Genomic DNA, 22,445 nt, shown 5'->3' on the forward strand with positions numbered 1-22,445 from the left:
TCTTTACAACAAGCATTTGGTTGATGGTTTGGGAAATCTAAAACCGGAATACAAGGTGCTTCAAGACAAGGGTTTCTCATAGTTCATGCATTTTCCATTATTCAATGAGGCAAAGTGGATCTGGTACATTCTTAGTAAGGTACATGATAAGTTTGTATGGCTTGATAGGCCACACAAAATCACCAAGCAGGTGATCTGAGCCATAATTGGCCTAGCAGAAACTGGTGATGTGCCTAGTCTAAGGAAAGTATCGAATGACACCATGATACCAGAGCAATGGCCATAAATGATATTCTAGAAAACGATGTAAATTTTGCATCAATGGTAGTCAGTTACAAGGTTTACCAATCTAGCAGGTACAACTTTATTTTCAGTACCGCTATTTACTCTGCATACCAGATGCTTAAGGATGATAAAAACTATGACCTATGCACTGCCTTCCTGAATAAATTACTGAGTAATTTGAAGATCAAACAAGACAAAAAGCACAAATTTAAATATGGTACACTTCTTATTTGCTTGACTTTGTACTTCCTGAATGAGATACCTAGTATAAAAAGTAAGGTCCAATTAGCCTATGAAGGCCGATGGTCATGCAGATCAAGGAAGGATTATGGGGAGTTGGAGATGCAAAAATGAGGATATATACTCTCTGAGGATATTTCAAAACCTTCCAAGCTACAATGAAGAACAAAGAGAGGATCCCCAAGGAGTTTGTTGAAAAATATGAGCAAACCATTTGCTTCATGGTCGATAAGGATTAGTGTCTGATGGAAGCAGTGGAGCCTCGGATAGTATGGATCATGCCCATGGGGTATGAAGTTGACTATGTTACACTTGAGGCATATTCCCAACATCTTATGAGTCAACTGGTTGATCCCAAGGAAGGCAAATTTGGTACTTTCAAGGAAAAAAACCTCAGACTACACATGCAATCTACTGCTCCCACCCAAAAAAGAAAAGTTACTAAGATGGTAGAGGAAGTGATAGTTCAAATGGGTTTCACCTGGGAGGCAGTGAAGAAAGAAAGGGAAATTCATGCGCAGAAAGAGACCAAGTCTGCTCCTACCCCGGTAGCCCAACCTGCATAACCTATCCCATTTGGGAAAGGTGTATAGAAACAGAAGGATAAACCTAAAAGAACCTATATTCCAGTATCTCTAGTAGCCTCAAAAACTGATTCTAAGGAGGAAGAAGGGATAATTTGTCAGAGTGGTGAGGAAGTTGCAATGCGATGGATCCCAACAAAGCAAAAATGAAAAATTAGATCTTATTCCTACTACAAGGCCCAAAAGAGAAAGGAAATTCAAGACTCAACATAAGTCCGGTGCTCAAAACGGTAAATATGAATATGTTCCCTCACTGACAGTAGATCAGTTAATTGATGAGATAATTGTAGATGGCAATTTGAATAATATTAGAGTTTGTTATGAAAATTTTGATGAAAGAGATAAGAGAAAAGAAGAGGAAGGAGTTGTATAATATCTACACAATTTTAGTAAAACATTAATTGAACTAGAAAAGTCCATTCCAAAATAATTATACAGTCTGATTGATGCAAGAACAATGAATGTAAGTAAGATTGACAAAGAAATGAAGGAGAGAGAGCTAGTAAATGTATGTACTTGTATTACTCATGGTGAAGCAAAGAGGCTAATTGAAGAAGCAAACAAGAAGGAATTTAAAAATAAAAATAGGATTAACAAATTGATGATTGGAAACGTAGAAGAGGTGAGGAAAGCGACAGAGGAGATATGGAGGAAGATAATTACAAATGACCCTTTGTACAAGGATGCATTCAAGCCATCTTAGTCGGTAGATAAGCAAGGTGTTTCTAGAAGTCGAAAGGTTGAAACTTAGTCTGAGGATCATCTGGAAGACTAGGATAACACTCCACTTAACATTGAGATCAGTGATGTTCCTCCGGTGGTGGATAGCTCTACAACCCCTAAGATCCAAAAGGATGATGCTGCACCTAGTGGCAACATCGGTGCAACAAATAAAGGGGATAAGGGAGAGAAGAAGGATGCTGAGACAGCAGAGGCTAAGATTGTTGAAGTTGACAAAGGAAAAGGTATAGCTGATCTAGCTATTGTCACTCATCCGGTTACAGGGACCCCGCCTTAGATTCCCAGTAATCTTGATAGTTTTGTTGATCTTGAGAAGATGTCTCTTGCTGAGAAGCTTATGCTCACAATTGTTGTAAAAGCCCAAGCTAGCCAAGATTTGGTGAAGTCTGAGTCGGAGGATAAAAAGCTAATTTTGATGTCTATAGATGCTTTGCATAATGTGGTCCCTAATGTATAGTTAGATTCAAATAACAACCCCTTCGGTAATTTTTTTTAGTTAATTAACAATGTAAATATTGTTAGGATTCCCACATATACTGAGAGGGGGGAGGTGAATCAATATCTGACCGGTGAAATGATTTTCTTAACTTAAAACATGTAAAACAAATTAAAACTATGTATCGGTAAACAGAAAGTAATGCAATAAACAGAGATAGAAACAACCACATGAAAAACACACCACAACACAATATTTTAACAAGGAAACTGTTAGGTCCCAGAGACAACTAAGAGGGGGGGGTGAATCAGTTGTCTAATAAATTCAGATCAAAAAAAACTTATTAACCAACTTAATACTTAATACCGGTAAACCAGTTTAGTATGCCGGTAGATAGTGTTAACAGTAAATTGCTATACCGGTAAGAATTAATGCATAAAACATAAACACAAAGTCATCCACAACACATGACACCAATATTTGTACGTGGAAACCCTATAAGGGGAAAAACCACGGTGGGAAACCTTACCCACAATCAGATGATACTATTGTAGACAACAAGTGTACAAAAAGGGGTCTACACATGCAGAAAGGCCAACAGCCTAGAGTTCACTACTCAATCACAAATGGGAGTCACACTGACTACAGTTGGATGGTTAAATCCAATAAGAATGTACTACACAAAATAGCATCTTCATATGCTGGATTCAGTACCAGTGTAATGCTGATATACTTCTACAAAAACCTAACTTCACCTTCAAATGATGTCTTCGTGTATGCCTCTACTTTATCTCACATATACCTTCACTTAAATCTTTTTCGCAATCCACACTTGATCTTACAAATAAGATCTTACATTTATACCATACCCTAAGACCAATTTTAGTAGGTCGGCTCTACAAGATATTACAATAAAAACATTTTACAAATAATATAATATCCGATGCAATAACCAATTAATCATGTCAGCTTAATGCATTTACAACAATAATAAATCATCTCCATAGCGTGCCATGCTGATCTGGAAAAGATAAACCTGTCGATGTAACCCTAGATAACCTGGACCTTTTTGCCAGTAAAAGAAAATATGCAAATATGAATATACCAATGATTATTACTTCAAAATAAATTGTCCGCATGATGTCTTTGACATTACCAAGTGTCTTCCATGTCATTCCAGGTACCGGTGAACATTATATCTTGTCGGTTGACTATATACCAGTAACTATTGCATAGATTACTGCTTGCCGGTGAATGTTGTTGGATCTCCAAAGTAGGTGTATTTAGTAGGTGTTGACATCAATGACAAAACCATACCAAAATACCAACAATCTCCCCCTTTGGCATTGATGGCAACACAAGATGGAAAAACCATCACAGTGCCAAAATAGAAATGCCAAATACAAAAACTAACAATCTCCATTTCTCCCCCTGGGAGTAACAATCTTTCATACCAATTTCTTCTTAAATGTGTTTTTCAGAATCTCTCCCCTAAAATCTCTTTTCCTTACCAAAAAGATAATGTGCTTTTCCATAGATATCTCTCCCCCTTTGATATCAAATGCCAAAGTCACAAAAGGTCAAGTTCATACAAAATACCAATCAATTCAATATACCAACTACTCCCCCTTTGAAGTAGCTTCCTTATCAAAGACCGGAATAAAGAATTGTCCATTTAATTATGTCGGTTGATGACAATTATCAACTGTCTAAGTCTCTACCGGTGGTGGTATGACTCCGAGCTGATCTCTGAGATACTCAAAAGTTTCCTTAGGCAAAGGTTTTGTGAAAATATCTGCAAGTTGTTCTTTAGTATTCACATAAACCAGTTTTATCTCTTTTTCTTCAACTTTTTCCCTTAGAAAATTCAGTTTAATAGAAACATGTTTTGTTTTAGAATGTTATACTATATTTTTAGATATATCAATTATTGTAGTGTTATCACAGTATATAGTAATAGGTTCCTTGCATTTTACCTTTATTTCATTCAACATTTGCTTAAGCCAAAGTACTTGTGTACAATTTGTTGCTGCTGCAACATATTTTGATTCTGCTATTGATAAAGATGTACAACTATGTTTCTTACTTAACCAAGAAACTAATCTCTTTCCAAGAAAGAATGCTCCTCCAGTGGTTCTTTTTCTATCATCCACATCTCCTACCCAATTTACATCTATATATGCACATAGATCAAAATTTTCATCTTTAGGATACCATAAACCAAGGTTTGTTGTGCCTTGTAAGTACCGGAAAATCCTTTTCACTACCGATTCATGATTTTCCCTAGGATTACTCTGAAATCTAGAAACTATACATACTACATTCATAATATTAGGTCTGGTTTGTGTCAAATATAGTAAACCTCCTATCATAGATTTGTATCTAGTTGGATTAATAGGTGTAGATTCATCCCTTTGAGATAATTTGTCATTTGTAGTCATAGGTGTGCTTACCGGTTTAGAGTTCTCCATCCCAAATTTCTTTAGTAGTTCTTTCAAGTACTTGGATTGACTCAAAAATATACCTTTATCAGTCTGTAAAATCTACAATCCTAAAAAAAAATTTATTTCTCCAATCATAAACATTTCAAATTCTTGTTGTATTTCAAGAGAAAATTCTTTGCATAATCCATCTTTTCCTCCAAAGATTATATCATCAACAAATACTTCAATAATCAAGATGTCATCATTAGTTACTTTGTAATATAAATTGCTATCTACATTTCGTTTAGTAAAACCAATCTTTAAAAGATACTTATCCAATCTTGCATACCAAGCTCTTGGGGCTTGTTTCAATCCATACAAAGCTTTTCTTAATCTGCAAACCATATCATTGTCATCTGTCAAAGAAAATCCATCAGGTTGTTCAATATAAACTTCCTCTTCAAGATCTCCATTCAAAAATGCACATTTAATATCCATTTGATAAACTTTGTAATCCTTGTGAGCTGCAAAAGCCAAGAATAATCTAACTGCCTCAATTCTGGCTACCGGTGCAAAGGTTTCATTGTAATCAACTCCTTCTTTCTGAGAATATCCCTTACACACTAGTCTTGCTTTATTTCTAACAACCTTACCATTTTCATTAAGTTTGTTTCTAAATACCCATTTGGTTCCAATTACATTTTTATCTTTAGGTCGGGGAACTAATGTCCAAGTATTATTTTTCTCAATTTGTCCTAATTCTTCTTCCATAGATTTAATCCAAAATTTATCTTCACATGCCTCATTGATAGATAATGGTTCAATTTGAGAAATAAGACATACCTCTTCATTTGCCAATCTTCCTCTTGTCATAACTCCTTTAAATTTGCTTCCAATTATCTGATCTTTAGAATGATTCAGTCTTACATACCAGGGTGTCTTAGTCTATTGTTGTTCTTCAATTACTGTGGAATCCTCTGATGATACTGGAGTAACTGGATCATCATTTTGTATCGATGGATTCATTGTAGGTTCATTTGTCATAATTTCTGTTTCTAGTTCAGAGTCTATATATCTTGAAGTTCCTCTGAATTGTTCATCAATCTTTACATTTGTACTCTCAACAATTTTCTATAATCTTTTATTGAAACATCTATATGCCTTGCTTTTAGATGAATAACCAAGAAATATTCCTTCATCACTTCTAGGATCAAATTTTCCAATATATTCATCTCTTCTAATATAACATTTACTTCCAAAAATTCTGAAATACTTAAGAGTAGGAATATTACCAAACCATAGTTCATGAGGGGTCTTACCGGTTTCACCTTTGATGTGAACTTTGTTGAATGTATAGATAGCAGTGCTTACTACCTCTCTCCAGTACACATGTGGTAGATTTGCTTCTGATAACATACTTCTTGCTACATCCAAGATAGTTCTATTTTTCCTTTCAACAACTCCATTCTGTTGTGGTGTCCGAGGTGCTGATAACTGTCTTTTGATTCCATTCACTTCACAGAATGTATTAAAATCTTTAGATGTGAATTCTCCTCCTTGATCTGATCTTAAACATTTGATTTTCTTACTAGACTCATTTTCAACCATTTCTTTAAATAGTTTGAACTTCCCAAGTGCTTCAGATTTTTCTCTAAGAAAAGTAACCCAACACATTCTAGAATAATCATAAATAATTAGCATGAAATATCTATCACCTTTTAAGCTTTTAGTTCTAGTTGGACCACATAAATCAGTGTGAATTAAATCAAGAGCATTATTGGATTTTTCTAGAATACTTTTGAAACTAGCTCTAACTTGTTTTCCAAATCGACATTCCTTGCAAATTGTATTATGAGGTTTCACAATTTTAGGTAGATCTCTAACTACCTTAGAAGTACTGATTTTTACCATGCAATCAAAATTTACATGACATAGTTTTTTATGCCATAACCAACTTTCATCTATATGTGCAATTAAGCATGCCTTTTCACTATTATACAAATGAAAGATATTACCTCTAGTCTGATTACCGGTTGCAATTTCCAAACCAGTTCTATTCATGATTTTGCATTTTCTATTTTTCAATTGTAACTGAAAACCTTTCTCAACTAATTGACCAACACTTAAAAGATTATGCTTTAATCCTTCAACATAGTAGACATTGTCAGTTTTATGTTTACCATTAAGAGATATTGAACCCTTACCTTTGATTGAACAGGCTTTGTCATCTCCAAATCTTACTAAACCTCCATTGTTCTCTTGAAAGTTCAAGAATTTACCTTTGTCTCCAGTCATGTGATGTGAGCATCCTGAGTCAATAATCCATTCATCCTTTGATTCAACTTTAGCTGCTAGGGCTTGTTCTACCGGTTGAGGAGTAGGTGTCGATTGATCTTCTATTATAGCAACAAAAACCCATCCATTGTCTGTTGGATCCTCATCAAAATCATTAGTCACACCTTCATCAACAATGTAACAAGATTTAGCTTTGTTCTTTTTAAATCTGTATCTCTGATATTTAGGATTATGCTTGTATGTTCTTCTAGCTTCTTCTTTTAGTCTCGCATGTCTATCAGGGCATCTTGAAGCCATATGACCAATCTTATTGCAGTTAAAACATTTAAAGGGTGCTTTACCTTCATACTTACTTCCAATTGGATCTTTTGGCATGTTCCTTGCAAATAGTGCTTCAAGTTCTTCAAGCTCTTCATTCTCCTTCCTGGTTTCTTCAAGTTCTCTTGCATAAAAGGCTCTCTAGTCTGATTTGTCAAAAGATGGAGCAGATGATGTTGATGCTTTAAAGGCCAAATCAGTCTTTATAGTAGCAACAGGACCAAATTCGTCAATTTCAAAAGCTGAAAGTTTTCCAATCAATGTATCCCTAGTTACTGATGTATTAGGCATTGTTCTCAACTCATTTATAGTAGTAACCTTCATTTTATATGCTGGTGGCAAACCTCTTAAAATTTTAGAAACAATCTCATCCTCACTCAAGGTTCCTCCACAACATTTGATACCCAAAACAATTTCATTTACTTTTTCCATAAAAGCATAAATCCTTTCATCTTCTTCCATTTTCATATGTTCATACCTGACTCAGAAGCTTTCAAGCTTTGTAATTTTGACTGTGGAATCTCCTTCATTCAGTGTTTCCAAATGATCCCAAATAGCTTTAGTAGTAGACCTATCTAATAATCCCATGATTTGTTGATCTGATAATGCGCTCAAGAGTGCTTCTCTTGCTTTGCAATCATTTTCTTCATCTTTGGCTAAGGTAGTTGGAGCAGTCTAACTAGCTACAACAGCAGTATAACCATTCTTAGTATCTTCTTAGATGTCTTTACCGATGCAATTCAGATGTGTCTCCATTCTGATCTTCCATATCCCATAGTTGGTTGCATCAAGTTTAGGACTGTCCTTCCTGAAATAATTAGTAGACATTGGATCTCCTCAAGTTGTTAAACTTTTGCAAAAAGATAACTAAGCTCTGATACCAATTGTTAGGTCCCAGAGACAACTAACAGGGGGGGGTGAATCAGTTGTCTAATAAATTCAGATAAAAAAAAACTTATTAACCAACTTAATACTTAATACCGGTAAACCAGTTTAGTATGTCGGTAGACAGTGTTAACAGTAAATTGCTATACCAGTAAGAATTAATGCATAAAACATAAACACAAAGTCATCCACAACACATGACACCAATATTTGTACATGGAAACCCTATAAGGGGAAAAACCATGGTGGGAAACCTTACCCACAATCAGATGATACTACTGCAGATAGTAAGTGTACAAAAAGGGGTCTGCACATGCAGAAAGGCCAACAGTCTAGAGCTCATTGCTCAATCACAAATGGGAGTCACACTGACTACAATTGGATGGTTAAATCCAATAAGAATGTACTGCACAAAATAGCATCTTCATATGCTGGATTCAGTACCGATGTAATGCTGATATGCTTCTACAAAAACCTAACTTCACCTTCAAATGATGTCTTCATATATGCCTCTACTTTATCTAGCATATACCTTCACTTAAATCTTTTTCGCATTCCACACTTGATCTTACAAATAAGATCTTACATCTATACCATACCCTAAGACCAATTTTAGTAGGTCGGCTCTACAAGATATTACAATAAAAACATTTTACAAATAATATAATATCCGATGCAATAACCGATTAATCATGTTGGCTTAATGCATTTACAACAATAATAAATCATCTCCATAGCATGCCATGCTGATCTAGAAAAGATAAACCTGTTGGTGTAACCCTATATAACCTGGACCTTTTTGCCAGTAAAAGAAAATATGCAAATATGAATATACCAATGATTATTACTTCAAAATAAAGTGTCCACATGATGTCTTCGACATTACCAAGTGTCTTCCATGTCATTCCAGGTACCGGTGAACATTATATCCTGCTGGTTGACCATATACCAGTAACTGTTGCACAGATTACTGCTTGCCAGTGAATGTTGCTGGATCTCCAAAGTAGGTGTATTTAGTAGGTGTTGACATCAATGACAAAACCATACCAAAATACCAATAGAAACCCGGTGTGGGAAAAACCTCGGTGGGATTTGTGACCCACAATATTCACTTACTAGCCAATAAGAGAATATTACTGCTACAAGAGGGGCCTACACATGTAGGAAGGCCAAGTGCCTAGAGCTCACTACTCAAAATGGAAGTCTCACTGACTTACAAAATGGATTATATAAATCCAATGTGATGTACTGCTTCAAAATTTCTACTATGCTAGATCCAGTACCGGTTTATAGCTCTGCTTCTTACATAAACCCTTAACCTATAATTCACATAATAGGTCTACCTTATTTCGCCTAATTACATTCATCTATGCTTACATTCATCTTCTTACAATGTTATACAATGAACTCTCTTATATAATTGTCATTTTACAACTTGCCAAGTTAGCTTACAATGATTTTACAATAATAAACAAAATATATTAACAACAAAATTCTTGTCGGCTTCTGTGTCGGTATGCTTCCTTTCACTGCCGATGTCAGTGGTCTGTGTGCCGGTGTAAATTCTAATCTTGCTAGTGCCAGTAGATTGCCTTGCCGATGTCATAGGATTGTAAGGTTGCCATCAATGACAAAACCTTCAATCACCTACAATGTCTCATTGGAGTGTGCATTTGCCAACAATCAGTTTGGATTCTTTGGAGAAGACAAATTCACATAAAGTTTTGGATAAGTTCAAGGATTTTAGGAAACAAACATTCCTAAAAATAATTGAAGATGATAGAGTGAGATTAAATAAGAGACTATAGATTATTTCTGACACATTGTCAAAAGTCGATAAATTATACAAAATCTTGCCTAATTTTGCCTAAGTTCACTGTCGATATTGATAAGTAGATAGGTGTTTGCCAAGGAAAGCTTGTTGGAATTTCTTAGTCCTTTGATCCTAATGCAACTCTAACTAGAAATATTGAAGGAAAAATTATAGCCTTAAATGATCAGATCTCAAGCCTTCAAGCAGATAAGGAGAAAATCTTGAGAAAAGTTTGTGAACTCCGGAAGCTGATTGCCACCCGGTTGGACACTATATTAAGTAATAAGGTGGATTGTATGAAGGAGATGACCAGGCCTGTATCATTTGATCTGAGAGAGTTAGATATTCATGCCACTGTATTTAGTGCATTCATCACAGTTTTGGACAACTTGAAGAGTGGGTGGGATACTCACCTATGATTTTTGAAGACTGTTTATGCTGACCTCTTCAAGTATTTGTAAAGTATTTGTTATCTGTATATAAATTTTGGACAACACCCCATCTTTGGCATTGTTGTCAAAGGGGGAGAAGAATCGTGAAAAATGTATTGAAGGGTGGAATTATTTGTCTAAGGGGGAGCCTTAAAAATTATTTTCAACCAGTGTATAGTGCTCAACACTTAGTCATTTTTCATGAGTGTTGCCATCAATGCCAAAGGGGGAGATTGTTGGTAATTAATGTTAGAATTAGAGATCACAGAGAGGGGGGGTGAATTAATGGTCTACTAGAAAATAAATCCTCAAACTTATTTGTTATCCATCGATTAGCAATGCATAACATAAAAGAACATAAACATGCAACAAAGAATACACAAATCCACAACATTGATTTTTTTACGTGGGAACCCGGAAAGGGAAAAACCATAGTGGGGATGGAACTCACAATATTCATATACTATGGCCAGGAGTACATAAATATTACATAGATGGGGAATGCACTTGCATTAAGGCTCACTGCCTAAAGCTCACTACTCAATTACAATTTCCTGGAAGGCTACAACCTTCAAGGAAGCCTCACTGACTTACAATTTGATTACAATAAGGAAATACAATGAAATAAACTCTCAATTAGCATCTGCCTATGCAAGAATGAGTTTTAGTTAAGCATTGATTCTCTAACTATCTTTGCTCTACTCAATACTTTGTTTTTGTCTTAGTCAGCTACTAGTTGGTCTGAAAGCAAAGTGCACATGTGAAACTATGATCAATCACACCAAAAGGGATCACCACACTACTAACACATCGAAAATAAATCACTAAATTGATCTTATACATACAGTCTTAACACAAAGGCAATCTCCTTCAAGTTGACTTCAAGAAGTGTAACGTGTAGCTCCAAGTCAGCTTTAATCTTGAACAAAACATAGCACCGGACCAAAATATTATAATCACAAAATTCCTAAGGGTCTTCACAATCATGAAGATCACAAAAGCAATCACCAAAAACACCACAATCATCAGAAATCGGTCTAGACCAAAACATTATTGAAATACCATGTTTAATCAATTAACTGCTTAACGGTTACCTTCATCTTCCGAATAATTTGAATCATGATTGTCGGAATGAATCTCCAAGAAGAGTTGTCATCAATGACAACCCTTGACAAATATTCAACTACTGGTAGTCATCTGAAATCATCGGATGAGTGTCAATTGCCAACAATCTAGCCCTTTGGCATTAATGGCAACACCTGTGAAAAATGGATAAGTGTTGAAACTTATATATCAGATGAAAGAATAAAAGAATTCTAAGGCTCCCCCTTAGATCAACAATCCAAAAATGTGCATCACCAAACTATACACTCTATACACAATTATTCTATACATTTTTCACCTCATCTCTCCCCTTTGACAACAATGCCAAAGATGGAGTGCTGCCCAAAATTGATATCAAGATGAAAAAACATTTTACAAATATTTGAAGAGACTAGCATTAGTCTTTAAATATCCCAGGTGAGTATCCCATCCACTCTTCAAGTTATCCAAAATTGTATAAATGCATTAAATATAGTAGCATGAATTTCTAATTCACTCAAATCTAATGACACAAGTCGGGCCATTTCCTTCATACAGTCTTCCTTATTACTTAGCATGGTATCTAACCAGACAGCAATCAAGTTATGGAGTTCACCCACTTTCCTCAAATCTTTCTCCTTATCCACTTGAAGGCTTGAGATCTAATCATTTAAGGATATAATTTGTCCTTCAATACTTTTGGTTAATGTTACATTAGGGTTAAAAGATTGAGAAATGCTAGCAAGCTTGCCCTAGTTGACTCCTATCTGATTATCAATAACAATAGTGAACTTAGGAAAAATAAGGCAAGATTTATACAATTTTACGGCTTCTGACAATGTGTCAGAAATAGTCTGCAATCTCTTATTCAGTGTTACCCTATCATCTTCAATCATTTTTCAGGAATGTTTGTTTTCTAACTTCCTTAAACCTATCCAAAACTTTCTGAGTAGCCGCCTTCTCCAAAGAATCAAAATTGGTATTTATATTGTTAATCAATTGTAATAATATACCAAAGGGGTTGTTATTTGAATCTAATTGTACATTGGAAGCCACCTTCTCCAAAACATCTATAGACATCAAAATTATCTTTTTTTCTTCATTTTCAGATTTCACCAGATCTTGACTAGCTTGAGCTTGCACTGCAATAGTAAGCATAATCTTATCGGCAAGAGTCATCTTCCCTAGATCAACTGACCCATCAAGTTGATCAGAATCTGAGGTGGGATCCCTATAACTAGAGGAGTGGCAATTGTTAGATCAGCTATGCCTTTACCTTTGTCCACCTTAGTTACCTCAGCTTCTCCTGACACAGTATCCTCCTTCTCTCCCTTGTCCCCAATATCAGTTTATTGAATTATAGGGGCTGCAGAGTTATCTATCACTAGAGGATTGTAACCTGTCTCAGCATCATTTATGGTATTACCTTAGTCTTTTAGTCGATCTTCAAATAGAGTCTCAACCTTCTGACTTCCATCATCACCTTTCTTATCTTACGGCTAAGATGGTCTAAATGCATATTTGTACAAAGGGTCATTCTGAATAATCTTTTTCCATATTTCCTTTGTCTCTTTCCTCACCTCCTCTACATTCTCAATCATTAATCTGTTGATTATGTTCTTGCTTCTGAATTCCTTTTTATTTGCTTATTCAATTAACCTATTGACTTCACTATGAGTAATATAGGTACATCTATTTACTAGCTCTCTCTCCTTCATTTCTCTATCAATTTTGCTTGCATTCATTCTTCTAGCATCTATTAAACTGTACAAGTCCTTTGGAATGGACTTTCCTAATTCAATTAATGTCTTACTAAAGTTATATAAGTATAATACTACTACTTCCTCAACTTTCCTTTGGTCACCATCATCAAAATGCTCAAGATTTGCTTCAAGATTCTTCAAATTGTCATCCACTAATATCTCATCTATCAACTAATCCGCTAGTAGTGGAGGAATGATTGTGTACTTACCTTGTATATTTCTAGACTTAGGGTCTTTATCGAGCTAGCTTTTGACCTGTCTACCTCTTTGGGATCTTTTGGTAGGAGCAGGATCTGACTTGGTCTTTTTGCTTTGTTGTGCTCCACTGGGTTGAGACTTTCTGGCTAATCTGATCAATTCTACCTTTTTCTTATCTCTTACTACCTCTTCCTCAGATTTAGTTTCTGAGGCCACCGGAGATACTGCAACATAGGGTTTTGGGGGTTTTTCTTTCTACTTTAGCACACCTTTTCTGGATGGGCTTGGTTTTGCAAGCTATGCCACCGGAGCAGGAGCAAACTTAGTTGCCTTAGGTTTTTCCTTGGAGGAAACCAGATCAACCTTGGGTTTCTTAGTTTCCTCTTTGGCCTCCTTTTGAGTATATTTTTCTCTTCCTTTCTTCACCTCCTCCTTGGTGAAACCCATTTGAGCAACTACGTGTTCTGCCATCTTAGTTGTTTTTTTTCTTTCAAGTAGGAGCAATGAACTACATATGTAAACTAGGGTCCTTTTCCTTAAATGTGCCAAATCTCCCTTCCTTAGGATCCATCAATTGACTCAGAAGGTGTTTTGCATATGAGTCAAGTGTAACAGATTCAACTTCATACCCCATGGGCATGACCCAGACTATTTGGGGCTCCACGACTTCCATCAGACATTCATCCTTATTGACCATGAAGAAAATTATTTGCTCATATTTCTCAACTACCTCCTTCGGAATCCTCTCCCTATTTTTCATGGTTGCTTGGAAGGTTTTAAAATAACCCTAGATGGAAGATATCCTCCTGGTTGCATCACCAATTCCCCATAGACCTTCCTTGATATGCATGGCCACCAGTCTATAATAGGCCCATTGGACCTTATCGTTGATACCGAGTATCTCATTTAGGAAGTATAGTGCTAGGCAAATAAGGAGTGTGCCATATTTAAAAGTATGCTTTTTATCCTACTTAATTTTCTTCAACTTGCTCAATAATTCATTCACAAGTGCAGTGCACAGATGTTGGTTAACAGATTTGGCTTTTCTTTAATTTTTTTATGTTTTTAAAATAATGACTCGTGCATACCCTTCATGAAAAAATGAATGTACCAACAGTTGGGTGAACCAAGTTTTGGTTTACCCTCTGTATAAGAGTGCAGCTCCTCGTAACATGTTCAATAATTTTTTATGCAGATTACTCAAGAAACAAACATACTTTTCACAAGAAAGTGAGAAAGGATTTCACATTCATTTGTCAACACAAAAGAATGCTGCAAAATATTTATTAATAAGTGTAAAGCTCACAAACTTTACCTCTACACACATATTTATTCAATATAAAATTTATTTCATCCAAAATACTCAAAGTATTAAAAATGATTATCGATTCTTACTCATGCCTCACAGGACAAGGGGGATCAGAGTCATTTAAACAACAATGAAGTACTTATTTAGACAAAGAGAATCAAGTAATCCACAGACTAAGAAAAAGTTGGTAATGAAGAAAGCATATTCAGCTCACAAGAATGTATCCCAACATAGATTTCTAATCTTTCAAACACACAAATTTGAAGATCGAACCCAAAATATTATTTCATTCAAATACCAGAAAATATCTATACTAAAAATCCAAAGAAAAACTAAGTCTTTCATTTTTAACCATCAAAATTTTTCGGACCTTTAAAAAGACTTTTTGAATGATATAAAAGGCCGCCAGGATATGATAGTTTGTTACAAATAAAACCAAAGTTAAACGATTAACTCTATCCCAAAGTTAAAGAAATTTTAGTTTCTTAAAACTGAAAAGTAACAACTAAACTAGAAACACGGCATGAGTCACGAAAAATGAAGGCACAATCAAGCTCCAACAAATGATGTGGCTTCAACCTGTCTGTCTTGTGATGCAGGAGTACTTTGAATGTTTCGCCATTCCAGGTGAGTTGTTGAGAAGTTTAAAATGGCCTAATAATGTGGGAGGCCTATATATAAGATCCGTTGCTTCCATACTTCTTTCTTTTTGCCTACCTGTAGGACTTTACTCTTATACATCTCCAAATGATCAAAGCAGACAACCAACATAGATTTGATTCTTGTGACCTTTGAGAAGTCCTCAATTGTCAAGGACTTTGCTTCCTGAATTGGTTGTATTTGATCTTTGAAAGCTTGAATCATTTGTGATGAATCCTCAAGTGTTTATTTATCCTCTCTTAGAAGTTGAAGGTCTATGCATTTCATGTCTTTTTGCATAGTGTGAGTCAATTCCTTCAATTCTTTTAAAAGCTTGAGGAATTCCTCATGTCCTTATTGAATGATTGAGTTCCTCCACTCAATGTTTTCCTTGCAAACGAAGAGTATGTTGTCATCGAGGTCATGCACCACCTTCTCAGTGAGGAAGTTCATCACCCCATATCTTTGTGTATCTCTCATCTACCTCAACACAACTAGCCATTTACTTTTCTCTTTCTCTCAAGTAACTATCTTTGTTTCTAACTATTTCCCAATAGATTTTGCATTCTTGAACACTTTCACCAAATCAGAAATATGACTTGTTCCCTGTTCTATGATTGATTTTGAGCCATTCTCCAAAAACATTTGTAATCATTCGGCTCCTTTGAACCTAATCAAGCAACTTATGATTCAAAGGTGATTTTGAATCGAATGATAAAGAAACTTGGGAAAGAGGCTAGGGATTTGGATTTTGCATAGCATTGATATATTTAGCCATCTATATTATAATCTGCTTCATTTTATGTTTATCTTTCTCATCTTTCCAAGTCCTCGTGAGAATCCTTTTAGTTGAAGATTTCAAGTGTTTAACATCAACAGCTCGATAAGTTGCCCCTAGATCTATCCTTTCAATGATAAAGTCTTTCTCAATAACACTCTTGACCTCTTTATCCGTGGGGGGTCTAGCTACCTCTGCAACCCAGTGTCCCGTTTGCTCATCCACATCGATCGTGGGTTTTATTTTGATTCTTTTGGACTTTGAAGTCCTTCCCAGGCATTTCCTAACCATATCCTTCATTGGGATTGAAATGGGAATTACATTCCTCTTTTTAGTAAGTGAAGCACTCAGCCACTTAGGAGCGGTGGATGTTTCTTTTGGTAATGGTGATTGTTGATTAATGGTGACAACAGCCATGGTATTCTTAGAATCTTCAGGTTGCATGATTTCTTTTCCTCTATCTACAGCATCTGTGAGAGGTTGATCTTGCATCTAGGTATCCATTGCTTCTTAAGTTCCCTCCTCAGAATCTAAGTCCACACCCAACAAACTTGCTAGGGTTTTTTGGTTATTTATCCTACTATGTGATCTAGTAACACGGCAGGAAATTGAACCCAAATAAGACTCTCCTAGATAAAGAAACTTGGGAAAGAGGCTAGGGATTTGGATTTTGAATCGAATGATAAAGAAACTTGGGAAAGAGGCTAGGGATTTGGATTTTGCATAGCATTGATATATTTAGCCATCTATATTATAATCTGCTTCATTTTATGTTTATCTTTCTCATCTTTCCAAGTCCTCGTGAGAATCCTTTTAGTTGAAGATTTCAAGTGTTTAACATCAACAGCCTGATAAGTTGCCCCTAGATCTATCCTTTCAATGATAAAGTCTTTCTCAATAACACTCTTGACCTCTTTATCCGTGGGGGGTCTAGCTACCTCTGCAACCCAGTGTCCCGTTTGCTCATCCACATCGATCGTGGGTTTTATTTTGATTCTTTTGGACTTTGAAGTCCTTCCCAGGCATTTCCTAACCATATCCTTCATTGGGATTGAAATGGGAATTACATTCCTCTTTTTAGTAAGTGAAGCACTCAGCCACTTAGGAGCGGTGGATGTTTCTTTTGGTAATGGTGATTGTTGATTAATGGTGACAACAACCATGGTATTCTTAGAATCTTCAGGTTGCATGATTTCTTTTCCTCTATCTGCAACATCTGTGAGAGGTTGATCTTGCATCTAGGTATCCATTGCTTCTTAAGTTTCCTCCTCAGAATCTAAGTCCACACCCAACAAACTTGCTAGGGTTTTTTGGTTATTTATCCTACTATGTGATCTAGTAACATGACAGGAAATTGAACCCAAATAAGACTCTCCTAGACTTGCAATTTTGGCCTTCTTTGTCCTTTGTTTCCTTTCACCTGCAATATCAACAGCAACATTAGAAGAAGGAAGAGATATTTGGGAAGTCTCACGAGCATGACCAACTTTCTTATCCTTAGGTGCAGGACTAGGCTTTTGTTTGAAATGACGATCCTTCAACCATTTCTTTGTTCTTCTGATTACATTAAAGGTTCTGGATTGAATGCTATCATCCCCTTTCCTACTCCAATCAATTTTTGGGATAGGATGTCCCTATATCTTCTCATCAAACTCAGGGTCAACTACTTCTTCATCTCCATCTTCTTGCACCCCAGATACATTCATGTATAAGCCCATTGTAAAAATTTGCTTAATTGTGAACCTTGACCACAACCTTATTCAAATTTTGAACTCATCGGCATAGTTCTCCCAATAATTCTCCAATTGAGGTTCATGCTGGAAATCACCATCAACTTATAAATTCTCTCTAGCAAATGTCTAACTATCAAATTTGTATCCAGCAACATACAATTGCAACTTGAACCTTTTGAATTCAAGTTCAAGGTTCAATGTGTCTGAAATAGATGCACAACTATAGTGACCAAATTCTACAAGAAATACCACCCTGGACTTCCCTCCACTCTTTTTGTCAATGTATGCTAATTGACGATAGACTTCAATTAAAACATAACTATCTAACACAAACAAGGGTAACCTGAAAGGTTCACCCTAAAATTCGCCAACTCAAACATAAGGGAATTGAGGGAATTGGATAAAATAACTACCATAAATGCTGATGAATTCTATGGCCTCCGTTGTCAACCTCTTATTCATGTTTCCCTGCAACTCATAAACCAATCTCCCTACAAAAATGTCATTCCACCTCATAAAATTCTCTACATATCTTTGTTCTTGTAGGTGAGGATAATATTCATAAACCTTTATTCCATCCATCCAAGGTTCATAATGTAGTCCATTCCAATCTTAGTTACATGCAAGCATATAAAACAAATATGATGACATAAAGAAACCACTCATTCTAGCAAACTATTTCAGACTCTCATGCAATCTTTCTGCAATCACCTGCCCCCAATCCAGGTAGGCGCTCCATTCAGCATGACTTGGATATAGAAGTGCATCCAATCTTCCCAGTAGAAGGCATGGGAATTCCCTTTTAACCTATTCAATAGAATGACAATGTCCCGCACCTCTACTATGAAATGTTCTCTTGTAAGCAGCCTTGGCAACTTGGACCCCCATTTTTGAATCTTCAGTAACCAATTTCAATCAATGACACTTTTATAAGTGCTCTTCTTCTCAGAGAAGAATGAATATGATGTGCCAATAGTCTAGTCCTCATATGGCTCTTTATGAGGTATACCCATGGCTGCCATTACGGTCTCTCTATCAATTTTTAATAGCACTTCACCATTGACATTCCTGATACATTTGTGCTCCTTGTCATAACTATTCATACATTCTAGTACTAACTTTGGGCATGGTACAACAATGGGAAATGCAGTAGTCTCAAGATCTTTGAAAGCTTGAATCATCTGTGATGAATCATCAAGCATTTGCCTATCCTCTCTTAGAAGTTGAAGGTCTATGCATTTCATGTCTTTTTGCATAGTGTGAGTCAATTCCTTCAATTCTTTTAAAATCTTGAGGAATTCCTCATGTCCTTCTTGAATGATTGAGTTCCTCCACTCAATTTTTTCCTTATAAATGAAGAGTATGTTTCAATCGAGGCCATGCACCGCCTTCTCGACAAGGAAGTTCATCACCCCATATCTCTGTGTATCTCTCATCTGCCTCAACACAACTATCCATTTACTTTTCTCTTTCTCTCGGGTAACTATCTTTGTTTCTAACTCTTTCCCAACAAATTTTGCATTCTCGAACACTTTGACCAAATCAGAAATATAACTTGTTCCCTGCTGTGCGATTGATTCGATCCATTCGCCAAAGACATTTGTAATCATTCGTCTCATTTGAACCTAATCAAGTAACTTCTGATTCAAAGGTGATTTTGGATTGAATGATAAAGAAACTTGGGAAAGAGGTTGGGGATTTGGATTCTAGATAGCATTGATATATTGAGTCATCTGTATTATAATCTGCTACATCTCATTTTTATCTTTCTCATCTTTCTAAGTCCTCATGAGAATCTTTTTAGTTGAAGATTCCAAGTGTTTAATATCAGCAGCCTGAGAAGTTGCCTCTAGATCAATCCTTTCAATGATAAAGTCTTTCTTAGTAACATTCTCGACCTCTTTATCCATCGGGGGTCTAGCTACCTCTACAACCTACTGTCTCATTTTCTCATCCACATCGATCATGGTTTCTATTTTGACTCTTTTGGACTTTGAAGTCCTTCCCAGGAATTTGCTAACCATATCCTCCATTGGGGTTGAAATGGGAATTACATTCCTCTTTTTAGTAAGTGAAGCAATCAGCCACTTAGGAGTGGTGGGTGTTTCTTTTGAAAATGGTGATTGTTGATTAATGGTGACAATAGCCATGGTATTCCTAGAATCTTCAGGTTGCATGATTTCTTTTCCTCTATCTGCAGCATCTATGAGGGGTTGATCTTGCATCTGGGTATCCATTGCTTCTTGAGTTTCCTCCTGAGAATCTAAGTCCACAACCAGCAAACTTGCCAAGGTTTTTTGGTTACTTATCCTACTATGTGATCTAGTAACATGGGCGGAAGCTGAACCCACAGAAGACTCTCCTAGACTTGCAATTTTGGCCGTCTTCATCCTCTATTTACTTTCACCTACAATATCAACAGCAACATTAGAAGAAGGAAGAGATGTTTGGGAAGTTGCACAAGTTCGACCAACTTTCTTATCCTTAGGTGTAGGAGTAGGCTTTTGTTTGAAATGACAATCCTTTAACCATTTCTTTGTTCTTCTGATTACATTAAAGGTTTTGGACTGAATGTTATCATCCCCTTTCCTACTCCAATCAATTTCTGGGATAGGATGTCTTTGTATCTTCTCATCAAACTCAGGGTCAACTACTTCTTCATCTCCATCTTCTTGCACCCCAGATACATTCATGGATAAGCCCATTGTGACAATTTGCTGAATTGTGAACCTTGACCACAACCTTCTTCAAACTTCGAACTCATCGGCACAGTTCTCCCAATAATCCTCTAATTGAGGTTCATGTCGGAAATAACCATCAACTTCTAAATTCTCTCTAGCAAATTCAAGTTCAAGGTTCAATGCATCTAAAAGAGATGCATAGCTATAGTGACCGAGTTCTACAGGAAATACCACCTCGGACTTCCCTCCACTCTTTTTGCAAATGTATGTTAATTGACAATAGACTTCAATTAAAAAGTAACTATGTAACACAAACTGAGGTAACCTGAAAGGTTCACCCTGAAATCCACCAACTCGAATATAAGTGAATTGAGGGAATTGGATAAAATAACTACCATAAATGCCGATGAATTCTATGGCCTCCGTTGTCAACCTCTTATTCGTGTTTCCTTGCAGCTCATGAACTAATCTCCCTGCTAAAATGTCATTCCACCTCATAAAATTCTCTGCATGTCTTTTTTCTTGCAGGTGAGGATAATATTCATAAACCTTTATTCCATCCATCTAGGGTTCATGATACAGTCCATTCCAATCCTGGGTACATGCAAGCATATAAAACAAATATGATGACATAAAGAAACTACTCATTCCAGCAAACCTGTTCAGACTCTCGTGCAATCTTTCTGCAATCACCTACCCCCAATCTAGGTAGGTGCTCCCATTCAGCATGACTTGTATATAGAAGTACATCCAGTATTCCCAATAGAAGGAATGCGCATTCCCTTTTAACCTATTCAATAGAATGATAATGTCTCGCACCTCTGCTATGAAATGTTCTCTTGTAAGCGGTCTTGGCAACCTGGACCCCCCTTTTTTAATCTTTGGTAACTAATTTCTAGCAATGATACTTTTATAAGTGCTCTTCTTCTCAGAGAAGAATGAATATGATGTGCCAATAGTCCAGTCCTCATATGGCTCTTTATGAGGTATACCCATGGTTGCCATTATGGTCTCTCTGTCAATTTTTAATAACACTTCACCATTGACATTTCTGATACATTTGTGCTCTGCATCATACCTATTCATACATTCTAGTACTAACTTTGGGCATGGTGCAGCAATGGGAAATGTGGCGGCCTCAATCAAACCATTCTAAACTATTCTCTCCATCATTGAATTCTGAAATGGGTTTTTGGCTCTCTCAAGAAAATCAGAGAGATCTGCTATAGCTAATGAAGTATCTCCCATCTCTGGGAGTGAACTAACCAGGTAGGAGGAGTGGCCTAGTTCTAGCAGAGTTGGCATCATTATGGACCCTCTCATTTTAAACAAACAATTACAGGGATGTAATGAATTTTTATACACAAAAAAGGAGAACGAATGATAGCTAGTTTCCAAAATAAGAAAATACAACAGAAGAGAGAATGACTTAAACTAACCTGATCTCAATAGGAAATTCTTGGAAAGCTTCTGCGTGCAGACACAATACCTTCAATTTTTCCCGCTTGCGTTACTACTAAGGAAAATTCTAGAAACAATTGCTAGTTTCCGCAACAAAGATAGACAAAATCACACTCAAGGCTAAGTTGGTTGTACTAATTAAGTAAGTTTGTGTGAGGCTGTGAGTGATCAACTGATTTGATGTATAGCTGGCAAGCAATTAATTTCAGATCACTTCATCATATGACTCATGAATTATCATGATTGCTTGTTATAATTTTAGAAACTAACATTTGTAATTCCCTAGAATATTCTCTTTTCCCTCCACCACATTTACTTTATGATGCATGTATCAATTCTACATAGAACT

Source organism: Cryptomeria japonica, chromosome 11, assembly GCF_030272615.1.
Source record: "Cryptomeria japonica chromosome 11, Sugi_1.0, whole genome shotgun sequence".
In the NCBI taxonomy this organism is placed as follows: domain Eukaryota; kingdom Viridiplantae; phylum Streptophyta; class Pinopsida; order Cupressales; family Cupressaceae; genus Cryptomeria; species Cryptomeria japonica.